Consider the following 24028-nt stretch of genomic DNA (forward strand, 5'->3'; position numbering starts at 1 on the left):
GAATGCCAAACAGTATCACACATTTTCAAGGGACAAGAGTCACTATTCTTTTATGCATGACACAAATGGCTTGTTTCTGCCGTCCCAAATGACAGCATGTTGGTGCCTGTCTCTCATCTGCGACAGTGCCTAGGTTTTATTTTACAGAAACTGAGACAGTGGCATCTCGCCTAATCTTTTTTATCTGTTATTTGAGAGAATCTCACATTAGCAACTTGCATTTTGCAACATTCTGGAAGATGGGTATCTTGAAATTACCTAGGTAACTACCCACAAGCACAATTCTGACATCGTTGGGCCTGAATTCTGGATGCAGAGGCTGGGGGCTGGTCAGCGAGGAACAATGGTCATTTGTGAAGGAGAGGACACTTGAGAGCTCGGTGTCTCTATAACAGGAGGCAAAACCATGTTCACCAATAAGGTTTCAACCCTTTATTTAGTGAAATGAAGTGTTAGGGAACACAGAGGGGGTTTTTAAGAGCTTACACGTCCATGTCCATCAGAACCAGAGCCACGGTGTGGGAAGAGAACCACAAGACATTTCCTCAAATACCTGTGGCTTTGTGTAAGTATGAATATATAACAAGGAACTCTGGTACTTTGCTCTAAAATTGTCTTATATTTTTAAAGAAAATCTGGTTGACTTACGATGGCTACATAAACCTGTGATTTATTAGACTTCTCAAATAGATCATTTCTCAAAACAGCTGAATACCAGTTAAGAGGAGGAAACAGTTGTATTTTTGCCTAGCAAATAACGTTGGTCATGCTGAGTATAGGCACATTTGCTTTCTAGATGTGCCCTTGAACATGTAGCATGCAATCTGTTCTTTATCTTAATAAAAGGGCAGCAATACATACACAATCTTAACACTACAAGGAACTTGTACTTTCTTAGAAGGGGTTGGCCTTCTTAGAAGAGGGAGGGAAAAGGGGCGCCTGAGTGGTTCAGCTGGTTGAGTGTCCAGCTTTGGCTCACAGGTCATGATCTCGAAGCCCCGGAGTTCAAGGCCCATGTCAAGCTCTGTGCTGACAGCTTGGAGCCTGGAGCCTGCTTCTGATGTGTGTCTCCCTCTCTCTCTGCCCCTCCCCCACTCACATTCTGTGTGTGTGTGTGTGTGTGTGTGTGTGTGTGTGTGTGTCTCAAAAATAAACATTAAAAGAAAAAAAGAAGAGGGAGGGAAATGTTTTCAGTCCTATCACACAAAACATTTTAACAGATTTGATCTGATTTAAAATAGAAACACAGGAAAACTGTGATAGTGTGATAGAATTGTGCCTGATTCATAAAAATTCCCATCTATCTCATCATTTTCCTTTTCCAATCTTTCATATACAAATGTAAAAATCCCTCAGGATAAGCAAGGGAAAGTAATACTGGGAGAGTGTCTAAAATATGCCAGGCATTTTGTTGGGAACTTTGATACTTTGTTGCATTTAATTTCCACTGCAGCCCTGGGAGATGTGTGGTTAAGAGCTGCCCCAGAGACCGCTTTATTATTCTGCTTCTGGTTGTATCAAAGATAAGGCACTCACTGCAATCCATTCATTTCCAATGTCTCTGTTACCAAAAGAAATAGAATTAAGGCATGGAAATTTTTTTCTCAGAGAATACGACTTTATCACTCATAATCCATTTGTATCTTGAGTGACCTTAAAACTAATATACTATTGTAAAATTGTAACTGAGAAAAAGAACTAAACAGTTTTTCTAGTCAAAATGCAAGTTCTTGTGTATCATAACTTCAATGACAGGTATTTGGAAGTAGATAAATTCATAACAGACGGTAACAGACAATTGGGGAGCCTTAAACTCTTCCAACAGGTCTGGGTCTTTTTTTTTTTTTAATTACATTTTCTCATATAATTGTATCATTTGAGCAAATCTTCTATCAGAATCCAACATTACGACTGTGAATTGCTGTAGACCTTTCGCGGTCATATTTTCTGTTAAATATGTGGTTTTGACTTGGGAAGAACGGATGAAAGAAGAATCTAGTAGGCTTGTGAAAATGATCACCAAATCCCTGAAGTATTTGTGCTCCTTCCTCATTTCTTAGGTCATTTTTATATAAGTGTATAAACATATGGGTGAGTACCCTAGCAACCACAAAGACCACGTCAGCAGGAAGATCCAACAGCATTCCACAGTTGTTACTCTTCCCTTTCATGAATGTGGAAACAATAAGATTATTTCTAATGTAAATCTAACTCCATGTATGGGGGAGGGGAGCGGAAAACCCTAAGTAATAACTCTATGGCTTTCAGGGGATTTGATTCCTCTACAATTATCAGGGCAGAACTGGTTATGGGTATTTCTCAATTGTCAAAATTGGAAAAAGCCCTCACCAAGGAAAAGAAACATGGGACATCTCCCAATTGATGAGTTGACTGATAGATTTAGTCGATCTTCGGCAAAGCACTAAAAGAACAGCTTTAACAGATCCTTTGTGAGGTATTTGTGTGGGTGGAGAATACTGGAAGTTAAAAGTCCCTCAAGATTCAAAGGAATACACCCCAGTTTGAGGCACTTCAGGTATTTTATGTCCTGAGATAACTCAGGAGATATTCGGGGAAAGGCCATCCTGCTCCCCAGACAGCTGCCCACGCGTAAGCCCGAAGGCTGGCTCCACTGAGGATTCTCACTAGAAAAAGTTAAATCATTTCACTGTTCAGTATGTAATTCCATCTATACAAAAGATTCCATACAAACTACATTTGCACATGGTCTTCATATTTTATTACAATTGCTACTTCAATAAACCTGATCTCCAAATGTCCAGGCAAGGAGTAAAATGTGTCAAACTAAACTGAATCGGAATTTCTTCTCCATATGTGGACTGATGCTAAATTTTATCATAGACTACACGCATGCGATATCCCAATCACGCTTCACTAATTGTACTTTCGATATCTGTTCAGTTCCATCGTCACAGATTCATTCATGAATATTTCCTGAATGCCCTACCTCGGCCAGGCACTGCCCTACTCACCAAGGCTACAGCAGTAAAGGGATAGAAAGGCCTAGATTCTCATGGGTCTTACATTCCTGTTGTGGAAAATGGCGGCTTTACTATACTTTGGTTGAGGGTAAATTTTACGTAGGAAGTTATAGGAAAGATACCAATTATATTTGGACGCATTTTTTTTTAAAAAACCCTAAATATTTCTTGCTAGTTGGAAAGCTGTGACTTCGAATGACTCAGAACGGCACCAACAACACATTGCTTTTCTGTAATTGCACAGAATTCTACAGAGCAAAACACTAGATATCTCTCTCATTAATCACTTCTTTATTAAACACTGTAATGGTTGGGGCACTTGGGTGGCTCAATCAGTTAAGTGTCAGACTTTGGCTCAGGTCGTGATCCCTGCATCCAGCTCTGTGCTGACAGCTCAGAACCTGGAGCCTGCATCGGATTCTGTGTTTCCCTCTCTCTCTGCCCCTCCCCTGCTCGCACTCTGTCTCACTCTATCTCTCAAAAAGAAATTAGAGAAAAAAATTTTTTAAACACTGTGATGATTAATTTTATGTGTCAACCTCGTTAGGCCAGAGTCCCCCGATATTTGGTCAAACATTCTAGATGTTGCTGTGAAGGAATTTTTTTAAAGGTGAGATTTAACGTTTAAATCATTAGACTGAGTAAAGCAGATTGCCTTCCAAAACGTGGGTGGGCCTCATTCAATCAGATGAAGGTCTTAATAGAACAAAGACCCAGGTTCCATGGAGAGGAGGGCATTCTACCAGCAGACTCCCTTCAAACTCAGACTGCAGCATTATCCCTTCCCTGGGTCTCCAGGCTGCCAGCCTCCACAATCACCAATTCCTTAAATCTTCCTCTTTCTGTCAATGTCTGTCTCTGTCTCTCAATACATCCTACTGGTTCTGGAGAACCCGGATTAATACAAGCACCTACATCACTTTGAGAGATGATGAACTGCCATGCAATCCGGGGTTCAAGTCTTTAAAAAGCCAGGCGTGTAAACAAGAAGGAACAAAATGCGGGTGCCTTGCCCATTTAGGAAGTACGTCCACATGCATATTCAATTTCGTGCAACCTCATTGTTATCGCCGGTTTACAAATAAGGAAATTTCAAAATTTCAAAATAAAAAAAGTACAGAGAAGAATGTAGTATCATCTATCCAATAACTAGATTTAACAGTAAATATCCAACATATTTGCTTCATCTTTTCCTGAAAAGTTTTCTATTATAGACATGTCATTTCATCTTTGAACACTTAGAATGTTCCTCTGAAAAATAAGGATATTTTTCCTACATAACTGTAGCAGTATTATCTCCAAACCTAATTCCCCTCTCATCAACAAATACCCAGCCAATATTCAAATTTTCCCAACCGCATCAAAATTGTCTTTGACAGCTGACTTATTCAAACCAAATTCTATTTGAGATTACGCTTTCCATTTGGTTGCTTAAAAAGAAATTAACCTTGTCTTTTAATCTGGAACAGTACTCCTCTGCTACTTTTAATCTTTTTTCTTTTAAGGTAATTTTTATTTATTTTGAGTGAGAGAGAGAGGGAGAGAGAAAACAAGCAGGGGAGGGGCAGAGAGAGAGAGAGACAGAATCCCAAACTGGTTCTGCTCTGCCAGCACAGAGCCCAATGTGGGGCTCGAACTCACAAACTGTGATGAGATCATGACCTGGGCTGAAGTCAAGAGTCGGGTGCTTGACCGATTGAGCCACCCAGGCGCCCCTGCTGCTCTGAATCTTGACATTGACTTGTTGAAGTGACCTGCTGTCCTATTTCATCGCCCACTTTCTAGAATTCTGTTTTCTCAAGATGCTGTTACACCGGCCCTTCTCTCTTGTATTTCCAGTAACCTGGAAATTAGATGTGAAAACATGGTTATATCCAGGTTAATTATGTCCCCGCTCCACTCTATCACCCTGATTTCTCTGTACAGAAATGTTGCCCATAATAATTATCCACTTAGGACTTTTTTGTTTGGGGAAGTTAAGGAAGCAGGAAATACCTTGTTAATGGGGACTTTGGGCACGCTTGAGCCGGTTTCAGTGCTCACATAGGTTCACATCAGAAGGGGCTTTCTATCTCTTTGCTGCACTATCTCCAAGGCTGGTCAACCTATTGGCTAGTGGAAGATACTCACGTCCTCATCAGCTTATTAAATAAAGGAGAATGAAGAGTGCTGTGGATCTACCAGGAAAAGGAACTTGGGTCCTTTTCCCAAACATTCACAGCGGTCTACTCAGTTGCAGGCTCAAGTTTGGCCCAGCCCCTTCAGTGGCCAACAGCTGCTTGGGGTAAGGAAGCATCTGTGGCTACTGCGTAGTGTGGAGCCTGTATAGGGATTAAACTTGCAATCTGGCATATTACAGCTACTCTCCAATCAGCTGAGTTGACCACGATCACAAAAGAATTTACTGAAAAGATACGATTTCTGGAATTTAAGGATTAGCCTTCCACATCTTTCTTTTCAGTTGTGCCTCTACTTCTTTTCTGTGGAGGTAAATTGTAATTGAACCTCTAAAGGTGGAGGCAGCATGAGATGAAAGATGTCCGTTCCAGGCTTAACTCAAGAGATTTTTGTTGCTGTTTTCAGATATGGGGGGAGGTGGGGGCAGGGAAAGAAAATGATTGGGGACTTTTTTTTTTTTTAATTTTTTTAATGTTTATTTTTGACAGAGAGAGACAGAGCATAAGCGGGGGAGGGGCAGAGAGAGAGGGAGGCACAGAATCTGAAGCAGGCTCCAGGCTCCGAGCTGTCAGCACAGAGCCCCACGCAGGGCTCCATCTCACGGACCGAGGGATCATGACCTGAGCCGAAGTCAGACTCTCAACTGACTGAGCCACCCAGGCGCCCCGACTGGGTACTTCTTAAGAACAGTTGCAAATTCCTTTTGACAATAACTGCTTAAAAGCATTCGATTTGAGGGTGCTGAGTTGACTTCAGTAAACAGCTGAGCTCCCGCTAAGCATAAGGCACTTTGTTAGGGGCTTTGTGGGGACTGCAAAAAATAATGCCAAGCTGCTTCATTGCACGAAGCACGTGTGAAGATGGACCAAGCAGGTGTATGTATCGTGCCTACCACTGCCTATGGCGTGCTCTAGGTGCGTGAGGTTCTTTACCGTGGCCTCACGTGTGTGGTATCTTAGAGCTGAGAAAGCGGCTGCCGGGCACTTCTCTTCGCGTTTCATCTGGCCCTCAAAACAGAAGTTTGGAAAGTCACACCGAGGGAGGCCACACTCACCGGACAACGCATCAGCCAGGAGTGGCTCTGGTGGGGTGGCTCATCATGAGGAGACAGAGAGAAGACACCTCATAGATCCAGAGTCCCCAGGGGTTCTGGGGGTGTGGTTCTCCTCCCCCCCCCCCACAACAGGGAGGTGGGTTAGCATGATCCCTATTTTACAACAGAAACAAAGTCCTTTGTATAACATATGTACCTGGCAGATAAGGAGCTTTTGGTAATGATACGTATTCTAAATAAGTGAGTAAAAGATCACACAGCTGATAGATAGCAGAGATGAAGTTAGGTCCCAGCTATCCTTTCAACCCGACATTTCATATTTTCTGCATTTATTACATACGGGCAGAAGGGTAGGTTGCTCATTTGGTTTCAACAGCAGATAGCCCAGCCCCATTCCCCAATTTATAGGACTCCCAGGGAAACAAAACAAAACAAAACAAAACAAAACAAAACAAAACAAAAACCTTTAATTAAAGGCAAGACAAGCAACCTTGGGGACCTTCCAGGGAGTTTTCTCCTCCCTTGACTCAAGAACATACGCCACAAATGATTGATTCAATTCAGGTACAGCGAGTCTTGCCCTTGAACCTTTACCAAAAAGAGCAATATCATTGTTCTTGAATTTTGTAAAAATGGAGAGTTCTACAAAACCATATCGTCGATGTCACCCCAGTATTCCCAAAGATATAGATGCTTTTGAGAAGTGTAATTCAGTCTTTTCATTGCTGTCTTTTTAATCTCCTTTGCGTTCTTCGTGGATTGCTGTAAACATGGCTGCCAGTTAGGGAAGGAGAAGGAGCTGGTCACATGACCCTGACCTGCTCTTGCGGCCAGTCCACGGGCTTCTCAGCAGGGTCTTCAGGGATTGAGAACACAGGCCTTGGTTTGTCGCCCCCTTTCCTTTCAATACAAAGGTGTCTTCTATGGAAACAATCATACATTCTTATACACGAAGTTTTGAAAATCTCTCTCAAGGTGCAGCCCTTTGATCTTTTGAAACTTTTTCATGGCTGTGTGATACATATTCTATTTGAGAAGAGGAAATTTGAAAATCTGAAAGAACCAATTGTTATTTAATGCAAATTTGTGAGATTAGCACATGCCTTCCCCACAAGCTTTAGGTGTGTCAGTGGCCTTCAAAGTGAGGCGTCTAGGAGAGCAGCACTGATCAGGATGCTACGTCAGAAATGGGAATTCTCAGGCTGACCCTAGACCTGCTAAATTGAGGTAGGGTACAGGAATCTGCTTTGAAAGGCCTTCTCATGTATTCCCAAGCAAATTACAGTTTGAGAACCACTGTTATAAGGATGATGCAACTTGCTCAGCAGACAGCTAAACTACCTAACCCAAGGGGGTCAACTGAATTCATGGTCATCTAGGGCACCTGGATGGATCATTGGATTGGGCGTCTGGCTTCAGCTCAGGTCATGATCTCGCAGCTCGTGAGTTCGAGCCCTGTGTTGGGCTCTGTGCTGACAGCTCAGAGCCTGGAGCCTGCTTCAGATTCTGTGTCTCCCTCCCTCGTTGCCCCTCTCCCGCTTGTGCTCTGTCTCTCTCTCTCTCTCTCTCTCTCTCTCAAAAATAAACACTAAAAATTTTGAATTCATGGTCAACTAAAGCATGTCAGTTACATAATTTTCTCAATCTCATGCTTGTTGGAATCTGTTATGTTCTGAAATAAACATCTCTTTAGTCAACAAATACAATTTAAGTGAATATGCTCCAAAAGTTGGTCACGCATTCTTGTGTGAGTCCTCTGGACTAAGGCAGATGTGATAGCACGTTGGTGGCAATCACGCTAAAATAGTATATGCGTAAATGGGGCCATGTGCACTATTTAAATAGAGATTGAAAATTGGAAATGACAATTATTTGGGGTGCCTCAGTGGCTCAGCTGAACGTTGGACTTTTGACTTTGGCTCAGGTCATAATCCCAGGGTCATGGAGATTGAGCCCCGTGTCAGGCTTCATGCTGAACATGGAGACTATATAAGATTTCTCTCTCCCTCGGCCCCTCTCTCTAGCTTGTGCTCTCTCTCTCGCTCTCTAAAAAAATTTTAAAAAGCTTTAATAAAAAGAAATGACAATTATTAAAAATTCAACATTACGAGGTTCCTTGTTTCTTCAGCGTTGCCTGCGTACCTACTTTATAATGTTTAAGCCTACTCTAAAATAAAGTACCTCATTTGACAAGAAATTATACTAAAAAAATAAAATAAAGCACCTCTTTTAAATTAATTAATTAGCTTCAGGCCCGCCCTCCATAACTTGGCAGATCACCTGGCCTTTGATCTCACAGGACTGTTTCGATTAACAAGTGAGATAGTTTATAAAGGGGTTTTGTAAGCCGCAAAAGGCAAGGAAAAAGGCTTCTTTTATTGGGCACTTGGCGGTTCTGCACTCAGGCAGGCATAGTTATTAAATGTCCTTTAGGGGCGCCCGGATGGCTCAGTCCGTTAAAGTGTCCGACTCCGGCTCAGGTCATGATCTCACGGTTCATGAGTTCGAGCCCTGCGTCGGGCTCTGTGCTGACAGCTCGGAGCCTGGAGCCTGCTTCGGATTCTGTGTCTCCCTCTCTCTCTGCCCCTCCCCTGCTCTGTCTCTCTCTCTCAAAATTAAATAAAACATTAAAAATAATTTTAAAATATGTGACTCTGAAGAAACCGTGTAACTTTGGTATAGCTACAGCTCTCCGTTGACCTCCGAGCTTGTAATCTTGGGGGAATCCAAAGGGTGGGTTATTTTCCACGTCTTGTTTGTCGGGAGAGGCAGGAAGACGTGATACTGCCCTTATGAACCAGGCAGTGCTCTCCTGGAGGAGTGACCAATGCCAGTTGTACTCGAGGACCTGGATAGTACAGCCAACAAGACCTCGGGCTACTTACGAAGGGTCTCCCAGCTTCACTTTCCTCCTCTGTAAAATGGGGGCAACCACATTGCCTCATTGACTGCTCTTTAATATATAAGCCAGAGCACCGCTGCAGGGGCCTGCTTCACTTGTGACCTCTGAGCAAGCAGTTTGTTGGCCCAGGCTCTTCGAATTCACCCCGACTGTTCCCAGCCCACCTTCTGCCACCTTCCATCAAAGCGCTTAATGTACTTCATTACAATTGTTTTACTCTTTATTGTCCCTATACTGTGAGCTCCTTGAACACGTTTTTCCTATAGGACCCTATCACCGAGGCATACGGAAGGCACTGAATATTTTTCTGAATGAGTGAATGACACTTACGTAGTAGCCGAGTGCTTGGACATCTGCCTCCATCTGAAGCCAGGACTTCCTGAGAATAAATTGAGATAAAGGTGAGCGCTCGTGCTAATCGACCAGAAAAGTGATGCTAAATCCTGTCCTGGAAGGGTAAATGGGGTCCCGGGCATGCTGGTCTGGATTAGCATATGGTGTTTCATCAGAGCCTGGGTCCGGAACCCTGCATAGAGCCAAGATGCAGCATCCTGGAGAGGTGACTTACAAAGCCATGGACACTAACCATCGGGTCATCCGTCCAGAGGGAAGTCGGGAAGGAAGACTCCAGTGACAAGCCGAGGGGATGAAGACCAGGAACAGGGGAGACTGGGCCTTTCCCAGGCTCCGCTTTCATGCGGTGGGATCCATACAGCCTCCAGGGCAGCCCTGCTCCCTAACCACGCTAAGTACATGTAACAGTCATGCACTAGCAGCTGTTAGGTGCTCCACATGCTTTTCCAGTTGGATCAATGATCAGCGACTCTATCCATCACTAAGACGAATGGCATCCGAATATAGGACTATAGGTAATAAGAAACAACCTGTCTGACATGCCTAACCATTTGAATGCTTGATGAGGTCCTTTTTACTCACAGCACCCCAGCTGCCTTCCAAGGATTGACAGCGGTATCTTCCGCATTTCTAGGATGATGAAAAAAGTCAAGTAATACGTCGACCTATACCACAGATGTGGTCGGGCTTGTTACCTCTCATTTTGCCGTTTCCCATCCAGTTCTGGGTTTAATTCGCTCTCCCCTTGACCCAATCGAGGCCCATGGGAGCCTGGCATGTGCCCAGCTTTTCACCCTGGGACTTGAAAGCTCTAGAGTGTATCCTCCCAAGACCTCCTGATCCTGGACCACGTAAAGTAGTGTATTTGTCCCAGCTTGGCTCCCAATTCTGGGCCCTGGCCCACTGGCTGGGGCGGAGGGGGGAGGACATTAGATCTTTCAAAGAAATGCCTCTTTCCACTTCCTACTGGTGCACTAGGAAAATGCTTTATCTGCAAAGTCAAAGCACCTTGATCAATATTCTTTTCCCCCTTTACTACTTCTGGAGAAATTTGTCCTTGCCCTGCCCATTGTAGTCAAATAAGCATGTATAACATGTACATTTTTAAATACAAAATACTTTTTATTTCAGTGCAATATACGTCACATGAAATATACCATTTTAAAGTATGTAACTCACTGGCATTAAGCAGATTCACATTGTTGTGCAACCATCACTACTATCCATCTCCAGAACTTTCTCATCTTCCCGAACGGAAAGTCTCTACCATGAAATACTAACTCCCCATTTCCCTCTCCCCCACCCCAGGCCCTGGCACCACCATTCTATTTTCTGACTCTGCTTCTAGGTCCCTCATATAAGTGGAATCGTACAGCGTTTGTTCTTCTGTGATTGGTTTATTTCACCTCCAACAGTGTCCTCAAGTTTCATCATGTTGTAGCCTGTGTCAGAATGTCCTTCCTTTTTTTTTTTTTTTTAATTTTTTGAAACATTTTTGTTTGTTTTTGAGAGACAAAGAGAGAGCACAAGAAGGGGAGAGGTAGAGAGACAGGGAGACACAGAATCCAGAAGCAGGCTCCAGGCTCCGAGCTGTCAGCACACAGCCCGACGTGGGGCTTGAACCCACGAACCATGAGATCATGATCTGAACCAAAGTCAGACGCTTAACTGACTGAGCCACCCAGATTGTGTGTGGGGCCAGGATATGAGGGTGTGTGTGTGTATGTGTACCACATTTTGTTTGTCTATTCCTCCATCAGGGGACACTTGGGCTGCTTCTACTTTTTGGCTATTGTGAGTAATGCTACTATGAAAATAGGTGTGCAAATATCTGTTTGAGTCTCTGCTTTCAATGCTTTTGGGTACTGCCGGATTGTATGGTAATTCTATGTTGAATTTGTTGAACCACCATACTTTTTTCCACAGCAGCTGCGCCATTTTAATTCTCGCCAACAACGCCCGAGGGTTCCAGTTTCTCCACATCCTTGCCAATGCTTGTTCTTTTTTCTTTTTCTTTTTTTCAAATAATAACCATTCTAACGGGTATGAAGTGATATATCATGAGGTTTTGGCTTGTACTTCCCTAATACTTAGTGATAATGAGCATCTCTTCATGTGCTTGTTGGCCATTTGTATCTTTTGGGGGGAAAGTTCTATTCAAGTCCTTTGCCCATTAAAAAGATAAAATAATTTTTACTGTAATTCAGGGGAACTCATTTCTTAGAGTTCTTAAATATATATAGAAAATATTTTCATCTTGTTACAGGCTAGTGTCCCTTATCAACCCATATTGATTTGGGACATAGTGAGGAAAAATCAAAAGAAACTGTAGGCAAGTCAAATTACATGCATGGAAATATGCATATTTCTTCATTGTCTACATTTGGCCACCACACTGAATACATATCATGGCAAAACACCAAATAACCCAATCTTAAAAACCATATTCAGCCAAAGCGGGGAGAGCTCCAAACTCACTCAAAGCTGAAACAGAAGCTGAATATCACCATCACAGATTAAACCTCTGAAGTATAAAAATCAGTGACATGTTATCAAAAATTTAATTAAGATTATAATTTTACCCTTCAATATTTTAGTAACCAATATTTTAAAGTTTGACACTTTAGCGTAGGAACAAAATTAGTCAATGTTGTCATCTGTGACAACTGTTGTAGTCATTTCATTGCATATTCCTGAGACTAGACTGTCACCAGCACATTGAACACATGGCGTCAATCTTTTATGCGTGGCAGAACAGAATTCAGTTTTCAGTCCTGACTTTTCTCAAAGGAGCTGTGTACCCAGGAAAATGTCATAAAAACATTATATTTTCAATTACCAAAAAATGGTTGTCACACCGCAGCAAACATTTGGCAAGCTTTATATTTTAATGTTTAGTTTCTACGGGCTCAAATCTATAAAGAATTGTTTTCTTCTAAATGTTCTAACAGCATCTATTTTTAAGTTTATTAGAAGGAACAAAATGTATTTGGGATACCTGGTTTTTCTCTAATTCTTCTTTTCGACTGTTGACACATTTTAGTGTATCTGTTTGGATCAAGGATAGTTTGTCATGAAGTTATTGTATGTTGTTTTGGAATTTTTTTTTTCCTTGTGGAAATGAGGTGGCAAAGTTGACATTATGATTTTTATATCACTCTCAGAAGATACAAGGGATTTTCACACAGAACTTTTTTTTTTTTAAAGACTCTGGGCTTGGGGCGCCTGGGTGGCTCAGTCGGTTAAGCGTCTGACTTCAGCTCAGGTCATAATCTCGCAGTCCTTGAGTTCAAGCCCCGCGTCAGGCTCTGTGCTGACCGCTCAGAGCCTGGAGCCTGTTTCGGATTCTGTGTCTCCCTCTCTCTCTGACCCTCCCCCGTTCATGCTCTGTCTCTCTCTGTCTCAAAAATAAATAAATGTTAAAAAAAAATTAAAAAAAAAAGACTCTGGTCTTAAGGAGAAGTTTTTAAAACCTAAATCAAATGCAGTTGTTACAGATTATTTTGATTAGTGATAGATTCGAGACAAACAATTCTGAAAATATTGGAATCATGATATAATCATTCTTCTATTACCTTATGTTAGTAATTAAATTTTTATAAAAAATTTTGGCTCCAAAATATATAACGTTCTTTCTAAAATTAACTCTCTAGGGGCTCCTGGGTGGCTCAGTTGGTTAAGTGTCCAACTTTGGCTCAGGTCATGATGTCACGGCTTGTGGGTTCCAGCTCTGCGTTGGGCTCTGTGCTGATAGCTCAGAAGCCTGGAGCTTACTTCGGATTCTGTGTCTCCCTCTCTCTCTGCCCCTCCCCCGCTCTCACTCTGTCTCTCTCTCTCTCTCTCTCCCTCAAAAATAAAATAAACATTAAAAATTTTTTTAAATAAAATAAACTCTCTAAAACACTGTCTTTATTTATTTTTAAAACACTTTCTTTTAGAGAAAAGATTTCACAATATTAATGAATATTGCAGCATTTACTCTGGCAATTATAAGTTTATGTAGCACTTTTGATTGTCAGAATTCGAACGTGGGAAGTCCATAAGGAGATTTTCCTTCAAGTTATATTTAGAATGCTTAATTATATTTGAAAGAGTATCTTCAGATAATAACAACACATCCATACCACAGTTATTCCGATTATCGACACTGTCACACTGATTGGATGCTTTGGGAAGCTGTGCGTGTACTTGATCATTGAGCAGCAGCCTCTCAGGGATTCTAGAAATGTCGCTCCAGAATCACTGGGTTGTTTGGCCTTCCAAAGGCTGAAAGCAAAGCTGAAGTTAGATAGCAGAGTTGGGCCAAGCACCAAGGCTCAAGCTAAGGGCCATTACATCCCTAATATATGCATTATTTATTTCTAAAACAGCTGAAAGATAGAAATGAGAGCTCTGTGAGCATGGGGATCTTAGTCCATCCTAAGTATCATTACTTTGGGGGGCTGTCGTTTCCAGGCTCTGAAGCAGTGACAGCTGAAAATAGAAAGCAATCAGAGGCCAAGTTTATTGGAATTCAGCTAGATCTACTAACGTTACTCCTTAGTCAGTAATTTTGGATGCTCAGAATGGATGATTCTTTAATAAGTTCTCTGTTAGGTTTACTTACTGAGTGCTTACCATCTGCCAGCCACTGTCTCTGCATTTTACAGGCACTAACTCCTCCAGTCCTCACAACGGCCCATGAGAACGGCACTTTTGTTTTATCATGGCCATTTCACAGACACGGAACCCAAATCAGGAGGAGGTGAGGCAATTGTTAAAAATCCACAGACGTGGAGTGGCAGAGCCAGGATCCTGGAGCCTGGGCCCTACTGCCCACCACGCTGCCTGGATGTGTGCGAGTCACTGTGGGGATGGAGGGACCATCCCGTGATTAGCTTCCGATGTCCTGTTCTCTCAAGTTCAGGCCTGGGGACTTTCACCAGTGCTTTAGGCACCAGGGGCTCAGAGGTGCAGGAAGGAGACTGAGAATCACAAACTGCAGCCTAGGAAAGCAGGGTCAAAGACTTAACAGGGGAGGGAAGAAATGGAAGGATGAGAGAGAAAAGATAGGTGGGACTAAAGCAAAGGGTATATACTGGCTTCTTTAATTTGCCTGGGGAGAGGCAAAGCTTACCTTGCTCATAGAAGGACGCTTTGCTTGATAAAGCAAAATAATTACCACATAATCAAATTGACTTAGGTAAACATTTCCTCCTCCTCCTCTGCCCCCTCTTCCTCCTCCTCCTCTCCCTGCCATTCCCCTCCCCATGCCCCTTCTCCTCCCCTTCATTTCTCCCTAAAGATGATAAAGAAAAATTCAGTGTTTGAAATTCTTTGAGTGCTGGATTAGATTTTGTCACACAGATTTTCTGGAAGATGACCATTTATTTCCTTAGTAATTATTTTTTTAAGATTTTTTTTTCTAAGCAATCTCTACACCCAGCATGGGGCTCGAACTTACAACCCCAAGATCAAGGGTCGTATGCTCTACTGAGCCAACCCGCAGCCCCTAAATTTATCATCTTAACCATTTTGAAATGTACAACTTAGTAATATATTAGTTAAGCATATTCACACATATTAAGTATATTGAGTATATATTTAGTTAAGTATATTCACTTTGCATGCTTAATAAAACTTTATAAAATAAAAGTAAAACATGCAATCAGAAAAAAAATGCTCAGATCATAAGATACAGCATGAAAAATTATCGCAGAGTTCACACATGCGCAACCTTCACTCAAGTTAAGAGATGGAAGGCTTCTAACTCCCAGAAGCCCTGCTCAAGTCCTCTTTCTATCATCTCCACCCATCCCCTCCCCCGCAACACCCCCCCCCATTAACCTCTAAACTGACTTCTGACACCAAAGATTAGTTTTGCCTGTTTTTAAATTTCAAACAGATGGAATCATACAGAATGTATTCTTCAGCATCTGGCTTCTATCAGTTAATGCTACACCCGTGAGAGTCATTCATTTTGCAATATGTGACAGTTGCTCATTTATTTTTGCTGCTATATAATATTCCACAATATGAATAGACCACAATTTTAAGTATCCATCCTGAATGTTAAAGGACACTTGGATTTTTTTTTCTAGTTTGGAAGTTTTTACAAATAATGGTGTGCATAATGTGTACCTACCTTTTGGAGTGGAATTGTTGGATCATAGGTTCTGCCTGTGTTTGGCTTTAGTAAATATTGCCAAATATTTTCTAAAGTGGTTGAACTCATTTACATTCCCAAGGGCATCATATGAAAGTTGTGTTGCTCTATGTGGTAGACAGAATAATGCTCCGCCTGCAAAGAGGTCCACATCCTACTTCCCAGAACCTGTGAATACGTTACCTTACGTGGCAAAAGGGACTTTGCAGTTGTGATTAAATTAAAAATCTTGACACAGAGGGATTATCCTGGATTATACAGGTGGGCCCAATGTCATCCCATGAGTCCTTAAATGTGGGAGAGAGAGGAAGAAGAGAGTCAGAGGGGATGTGACCATGGAGGGATGGTCAATGCACAGTAATGTTGCTGGCTATGAAGGTGAAGGTAAAGGGACAAGAGCCAAGAAACACGGAAGTTTCCAGAAGCTAAAAAAGGCAAGGAAACAAATTTGCCTCTAGAGCCTCTAGAAAGGAATGCAGCCCTGTTAAATGAAACCTTGATATAGCTCAGTGAGACTTGTGTCAGACCTCAGACCCACAGAACTGTAAGATAATAAATTCGAATTGCTTTAAGTCACTGCATTTACGGTAGTTTGTTAAAGCATCAATAGAAAATTAACAGACTCCACATCCTCAACAATATTTGGTATTACCTTTCAAGCTTTTCATTATTCTGGTGGGTGGTTTTAATTTATATTTCCCTGACAAAAAAATTATATTAAGCGCTTTTTCATATGTTTCTTAGCCATGTGGATATACTCTTTTATGATATCCATATCTATTGCCCATGTTCCCATTGATTGTCCTTTCCTTATTGATTTGTGTAGTTCTTTGAAAATCTTTGTTTATCTTACTTTCTTTGTATATCTTTGTATTTATACTATCTTCTACTTTATAGCATGTGTTTTCCCTCTCCTAATAGTGTCTTTGGATAAGAGAACTTCTTTTTTTTTTTTTTAGTTTATTTATTTATTTATTTTTCACCGTTTTTATTTATTTTTGGGACAGAGAGAGACAGAGCATGAACGGGGGAGGGGCAGAGAGAGAGGGAGACACAGAATCAGAAACAGGCTCCAGGCTCCGAGCCATCAGCCCAGAGCCTGACGCGGGGCTCGAACTCACGGACCGCGAGATCGTGACCTGGCTGAAGTCGGACGCTTAACCGACTGCGCCACCCAGGCGCCCCTTAAGTTTATTTATTTTGAGGGAGATAGTGCTGAAGGGGCAGGGGTGGGGACAGAGAGAGAGAGAGAGAGAGTCACAAGGCAGGCTCTGCACCATCAGTGAAGAGCCCAATACAAGGTACTCGTGAACCGTGAGATCATGACCTGGGCAGAAATCAAGAGTTGGAAGCTTAACCAACTGAGCCACCCAGGCACCCCCACCCCCTCCTTTATTTTAAATGGATAACAGAACTTCTAAGAGAATCCAATTTATCTTTTTCTCTCATGGCCAATGTGATTGGGCCTGTTTAAGTAATCATCCCCTATCCCAAGGCCAAAAAGATACTTTTTCGAGATCTTTTCAAGCTTTATTGTTTTACCTTTCATATTTGTATCTCAGTCCCTCTGGAATTGGTTTTTGTGTATATAGTGAGGTAGGGGTCAAGCTTCATTTTTTTTTGCCCCCACATGACCCTCCCATTGACTCTGCATCAGCTTTCCATTACAACCCCACTGTGTTACTTTTGTCCTTCTCTTACTACTCGACATTGCTGCTGCTGTCGTAAATCAGGCATCCAGACATGCGTGGGGCTGTGTTTGGACTCTTTATTTTATTGGTCTATTTGTTATGTCCACCCAACACTACACATGCTTCATTTTTGTAGCTTTAATATACGTCTGGATATACAGTAAAGGAGGTTTCTCTCCTTTCATTGTTATCCTTCAAAATTATTGGCTATTCTCATCTTGGCCCTTTGCATTTCCACATAGACATTATAAATCAGACTGTTGATACACACACACGCACACACACACACACACACTCACACACACACTACTCAGATTTTGACTGGGAATGAATTGAATCTAATGCAATTGACATCTTTACAAAATTGAGTTTTCTAATCCATGGCCTTAATGTAGCCTTACATTTTACTTAATAACTTAATAGATTTCCCTTAATAATGTTTTTTTAGTTTTGTATGTAACAGTCCTGCATCTCTTTCATTAGCTTCATTTCTAAGATCTGACTTTTTTTTTTTTGACAGAGAGAGAGCAAGCCTGCGTGAGCTGGGGAGGGACAGAGGGAGAAGGAGGGAATCCCAAGCAGGTTCTGCGCTGGGTATGCAGCCTGATCTCACAACCTTTAGATCATTACCTGAACCGAAATCAAGTGAGGGACACTTAACTGACTGAGCCACCCAGGTGTCCCTAAGATTTGACTTTTTAAATGCTGTTGTAAATGGTACTAAAATTTTAAATTCTATATATAATTATTGGGCACTGACACATGTAGAATAGACCTTGTGCCCAGTGACTTTGCTAAATTTACTTCTTAATAGTTTATTTGTGGATTCTTATATTTTCCACATATACGATCACATCATTTATCAATAATGACAGTTTTACTTTGGAAGAGGCACATAATATGTAGGAGAACATGGAGAAATTGGAACTCTCAAACATTACTGATGAGAATATAAAATGGTGTGGCTGCTTTGGACAGCAGTTGGCAATTCAAGATACTAAAGAGAAAGTTATCATGTGATCCAGCAATTCCAATCCTAGGTATATATCCAAATGAACTGAAATCATAAATCTACACAAAAACTTGTACATAAATGTTTATAGCAGCATTACTCATAATAGCTAAAAGGTAGAAATAACCCAATGTCCATCAACTAATGAGTGGACAAATAAAATTGTATATCTCTATAATATTATTCATTCATAAAAAAGGATGGAATACCGATATATGCTACAACATAGATGAAACTTGAAAACATTATGCTCAGTGAAAGAAGCCAGTCACAAAAGACCACATATCTTATGAATCCATTTATATAGAACGTCCAGAACAGGTAAATCCATCCAGACAGAAATAGATTAGTGCTTTCTTAGGGCGGGGTAGGTGGGGGGAGTAATAGAGAGTGACTATTAATGGGTATGTTTCTTTTGAGGGTGGCAAGTTCTCAAACTAGATGTGGTGATGGTAGTACAACTCTATGAATATTCTCAAAACAATTGAACTGTACGCTTTCATGGGTCAATTTTATAGTATGTAATTTATACCTTGATAAAGGTGTTTAAAATTTTTTATGTAGGATCTTGAAAGCTTAAAAAAGGAGGTAAAAGGGGATACCTGGGTGGCTCAGTTGGTTGAGTGTCCAACTTCGGCTCAGGTCATGATCTCACAGTCCGTGGGTTTGGGCCCCGCATCGGGCTCTGTGCTGACAGCTCAGAACCTGGAGCCTGCTTCAGATTCTGTGTCTCCCTTTCTCTCTGCCCCTCCCCACTCATGCTCTGTCTCTCTCTCTCTCTCTCTCTCTCAAAAATAAACATTAACAAAATTTTTTTAAAAAGTAGTAAACAAAAACTAATGTTCTGTAGTGTAATATCTGAATTGGGAGATTTTTGGCAATTCTCATTTTTTCTTTCTATTGTTTTGGATTTTTATACATGTATTTTTATAAGTGGAAAAATCAAAACGAAGAAATGTCACAAAGAGATTTAATCTCTCTCTCTCCCCCTCTCTTCCCAACAGCAACAACAAAAACAAACAAAAAACAAACAAACAAGAACATAGTTCGAAGGAGAAATGACTTGGCACCTGAGTTCAAGACTGTCTTAACCCAGGTTAACTTGGCTTAAAACAGTAGAGTTAAATGGTGGTAAATGGTAGCTAATGAAGCAAAGGGCATTTGGTATAAAGACTATATATATTTTTTTTAATTTTTTTTAACGTTTTATTTATTTGAGACAGGGAGAGACAGAGCATGAACAGGGAGGGTCAGAGAGAGGGAGACACAGAATCCGAAACAGGCTCCAGGCTCTGAGCGGTCAGCACAGAGCCCGATGCGGGGCTCGAACTCACGGGCAGCGAGATCATGACCAGAGCCGAAGTCGGACGCTTAACCGACCGAGCCACCCAGGCGCCCCTATATAGTTTTTTAAATTAAGGTAATTGATATACAATATTATATCAGTTTCAGGTGTACAACACAGTGATCAGACATTTGTACACATTGCAAACTGATCGCCACAACAAGTCTAGTTACTGGGAAGATGCTGCGAAATATTAGAAAGAAAATTTTTGCATCCTTGGTCAGAGTAAATTGAAAAAGCCTAGTTAGAAAGTTGCTAATATGGTTGTGAAGTGGTTAATACTTTGGTCAGGATGTTATGTGAGAAAAGAGTGAAAAGGTGATCTTAGTTTCAGTGCTTAAACCAGCAGGGAATGGTGATGGCCTAGTTGGCAAGACTGTACACGGAAAAGGACGGAGGCTTCCCTGATGCCAGAGAAATTGGCTGAGGAACAGTTTTGATGGAAAAGTCATGAGCATGATGATATATAGAAAATGCTGTTAGAATGGGGATTCCAATGTTTGAATTCTAGCTCCATTTGTGATCTGACTTTTGACAAATTACCTAACCTCTTTGAGCTTTGGTTTCTATTACTTTAAAAATGGTAATATCAATACCTACTTCATTAGATTGTTTTAAGGATTAAATCAGGAAGTACATAAAAACACTCAGCATCAGGGCGCCGGGGTGGCTCAGTTCGTTAAGCAACTGACTCTTGATCTCAGCTCAGGTCATGATCTCATGGTTCGTGAGATAGAGGCCTGAGTTGGGCTTTATGCTGGCACCAAGCCTGCTTGGGATTCTCCCTCTCTCTCTGCCTCTCACTTACAAAATGAATAAATAAACTTCAAGAAAAAAAAAAAAAAAGCACTCAGTATAATGCCTGACACGTATATCTCAAAAATGTTTCCAAATGTACTATATTACCACTGGGGGAAGTGGGGGGAAGGTACATAGTACCTCCCTGTACGTTCTTTGCCACTTCCTGTAAATCTGTAATTATTTCAAAATCAAAAGTTAAAAAATGTATTAGCTATCATGTGCATAAATTGTATTGTGTCATTGTGCTAATTTTTTAATTTATTTTTTATCAGATGAAGGAATCAAAGACCAGGAACACAAGCAATTTGGTTACAAAGAATTACACAGAAGTGAAATGAGAACGGAAGCAATTTCTTCTGAACCCTAGAACCACGGGGCAGCATTACCATGAAGTGACCTTAGAATCAGGGTATGGTTTAATCGCGGAGTTCATCTGGGTTTCAATATGTGGTTTACCTATGTTCTCTTCCCGGTTCCACTTGACTCATCCATCCAGATTTAAAATAATAAACATTTCGTCAGCACCCCATACTGTATGGGGGTAGGCTCTTCCCCCTTGCTTTGAATTGCAACTAACGTTTTCTGCGTTTTAAGAGAAAGGCACAGAGAAAATTAACACTGCTGTTTTAATGGATTTATTGCTTGTCACTTTCACCTCTTAGTTTTGACACTAACGTTAAACTTTGTGAAACAAACCGTAGAGGGTGCCTTAGCATACCGCAGCTGGAATAACTACAGCACTGTCAGTGGAGAATCCTTTTGGATCTGCTAATGTGGAAAACAGCAGAGCACCTCACATGGTGGATAAGAAACAGGGCGTTTGTTTTCCTTTATACTTGGTTTACAGTGGTGGTTCTAACAGGATGCTCTATTCTGCTCAGAACAAGCCAATGGTAAGAAACTTGCAGCAGAGGCTGACTGTGGGACAGAGCTTACGTTCTGCCGCATTGTACGGGCAGCCTTCAACTCTTATAAACAGAGAAAGAATGGCCTGAACAGGGGTGACTTGGACGGGGCTCAGTTCTGTAGCTATTTTCCCCTCTATTCTTTCTTTCTTTTTTAGGATGGTCTGAGAAAACATCTTTAGCTGATGTGAGTAAAAAGACAGCCAATGTCTTTGAAAGACAAAACCAAACTATGAAAGATCTAGGAAAGGCTAAGATTTCACCTTTTGGAATGTCACCTTGACATGGAGCTTTAAAGGGGGCCAGGAGAGGCAAGGAAAAAAAAGAAAAATTTTACACAAATATTCACCTTCATACAATTTACCAAAATACGGAAAGAAGGCTTTTGGTAGGAGACTGGCAATTATTTTTTTTGAAAGTGGAAAATGTTTGTGCTTTTTACTTGGGAATGGCAGTCTGTAGAGGGACATCTCACCAACCTGGCTCCAAAAAACACAGAGATGAATAAAAATGAATGTTAAAAATCTGTTTAAAAAGCACATTCTCGTATTTTTCCACTTTCAAACAGATTTTTTTATTATTCAAAACAATAACTGATAGATCTGCCTTTTCTCTATTTTCAGCTTCAAGAATGACCACAGAAATGATAATTCCAAAGAAAAAAGTAAACAGTTCGATTACCAATACAAAAATTAATAAATGGAATAGCATTAAGCAATGCCAGGTAGGTTTTTTTTTTAATGTTTTTTAGATGTTTATTTATTTTTGAGAGAGAGAGAGAGACAGAGTATGAGTGGGGGAGGGACAGAGAGAGAGGGAGACACAGAATCCAAAGCAGGCTCCAGGCTCTGAGTGTCAGCGCAGAGCCTGATGCGGGGCTCGAATTCACCAACTGCTAGATAATGACCTGAGCCAAAGTCGGACGCTTAACAGACTGAGCCACTCGGGCGCCCCAGATAGGGGTTTTTTATTGGCAATCTTTTCCCCATGAAATTTGTTTGGTTTTGAAGAGCCAAATACATCGATTTCCAAGGCTTCTTGGCAACTCATGGAAGTTTTCATGAGTTTGAAAGACTCATGGAAGTTTGAAAGACTTACTTTGAAAAATTCAGGCCTTCGTGGCCACATAGTTGGATGATACTTTTTAACAAATTGACTTGTGGGGTGCCTGGCTGGCTCAGTCAGGGGAACACACGGCTCTTGACCTCGGGGTTGTGAGTTCTAGCCCCATGTTGGGTATAGAGATTACATAAAATAAATAAATAAAATTGACTTGTGACAATTCCCTCTATTTTACAGATTTCAGTGGCGAAACAGATTCAGAATTTATATATACCCTATGTTGTGCTCTGACCACTAAACAACATACAGCTTCCAGAAACCACAGACTGCATTATAGGTGACACCGGGGTAAGGGTATAGAGAAAAATGAGTGCTATTCTTTGTTTAAATATCATTTTTTTTTTATAAGGAGGGAACAGAGTGAATTTTATAAATGCTGGTTTAAAAACCATTGATCTTTAAGAAAGGAGAGAAAAATCAAATGTAAAAAACATGTACTTGTGCTGAACTGTGAATAAGAAAACCTTCACTGAAATGTCTAAAGACGATAGTGCCTGAAAGGACCCGTAGTAACATGTAAAGCAGGCAGGATTATAAATGCGTAGTTCTTGAAGAACACCAACGTTACACAGACCCTCCTCCTTTGCTGCCTTCCCAGAGGATAGTGAGATAAAGCTTACGGAGGCCTAGCCACCAAAGGCAGAGTTTGTCTTTTCATATGCCAGGCTAGCAATTGGTACACAATCCCTATCTTATCACCATCACTGAGAATTATAAATCTAACTTCTGGGTAGATTGTCCAGATAGCTTTCTTCATCTTTGTATACCCAGTGGCCTAAGTATAGCTGGCACTCTGTAGATTTTGTGGTGTTACAAGATCACCAGTTAGTGCAAAGAGCAAAATCCTCTCCTCCTCCTCTCTATCCAGAAATTGCTAAAATGGTTAAGTGTCAACAAGAGAAATATCCATAAGCAGGGCAGGACTGTCATGGACTGAGTCAATGGGGACTGGTTTCTGTTGGTAGTTTGTGAATTTCTGTCATTTGGAGAATTAGTGTCAGCTGAACTCACATAAGGGCATTCTGCAAGGGAAAGAAAGAAATAGGTTATGAGTTTGGCCTTCAGTTTTAATGATTCTATACATGAGAAAATTAGACTGTCTGATTTTTGTTGCTTTTAGAAATGTAATACATACCACACGATGTGTTCCATTTTGTAATACCTGAGAGGCAAGTTTTTGGAATAGCTCTGTAGAACCCAGTTTATTACACAGAATTATGGATTTCAGAGAATCGATCTGATCCTTAGTCTGATTCTCAGTGGCATTACATACCAATACAATGGGATAGGATGCCCACGGGCCTGCATTGAAAAGTCTCCATAAGACTGTTGACTCCTCCAAACTTATTTATAGCTTACTGTTGACTGGAAGCCTTACCCATAACATAGTTTACTTGTATATAATATGCATTATATACTGCATGCTAACAATAATATCTTTTTCTTTTTCTGGTATTTCTAGGCTATGCTGTTTGAGTTTTCTCAAATCGTTGCAAATCTCCAAAAATTTTTCCAAT

At 41.0% G+C, this 24028-nt stretch overlaps 1 long non-coding RNA gene across 1 annotated transcript; it reads left to right on the top strand.

Annotated features, from left to right (window-relative positions):
* Positions 1 to 307: 307 nt before the first annotated feature.
* On the top strand, positions 308 to 23907 carry LOC106965559 (uncharacterized). Its single transcript, XR_008291382.1, has 6 exons — positions 308 to 565; positions 14140 to 14234; positions 19343 to 19434; positions 20757 to 20893; positions 22013 to 22113; positions 22689 to 23907. It is a non-coding gene; the product is annotated as an uncharacterized LOC106965559 (long non-coding RNA).
* The last annotated feature ends 121 nt before the right edge of the window (positions 23908 to 24028 follow it).

The sequence above is a fragment of the Acinonyx jubatus genome, chromosome D3, assembly GCF_027475565.1.
Source record: "Acinonyx jubatus isolate Ajub_Pintada_27869175 chromosome D3, VMU_Ajub_asm_v1.0, whole genome shotgun sequence".
In the NCBI taxonomy this organism is placed as follows: Eukaryota; Metazoa; Chordata; class Mammalia; order Carnivora; family Felidae; genus Acinonyx; species Acinonyx jubatus.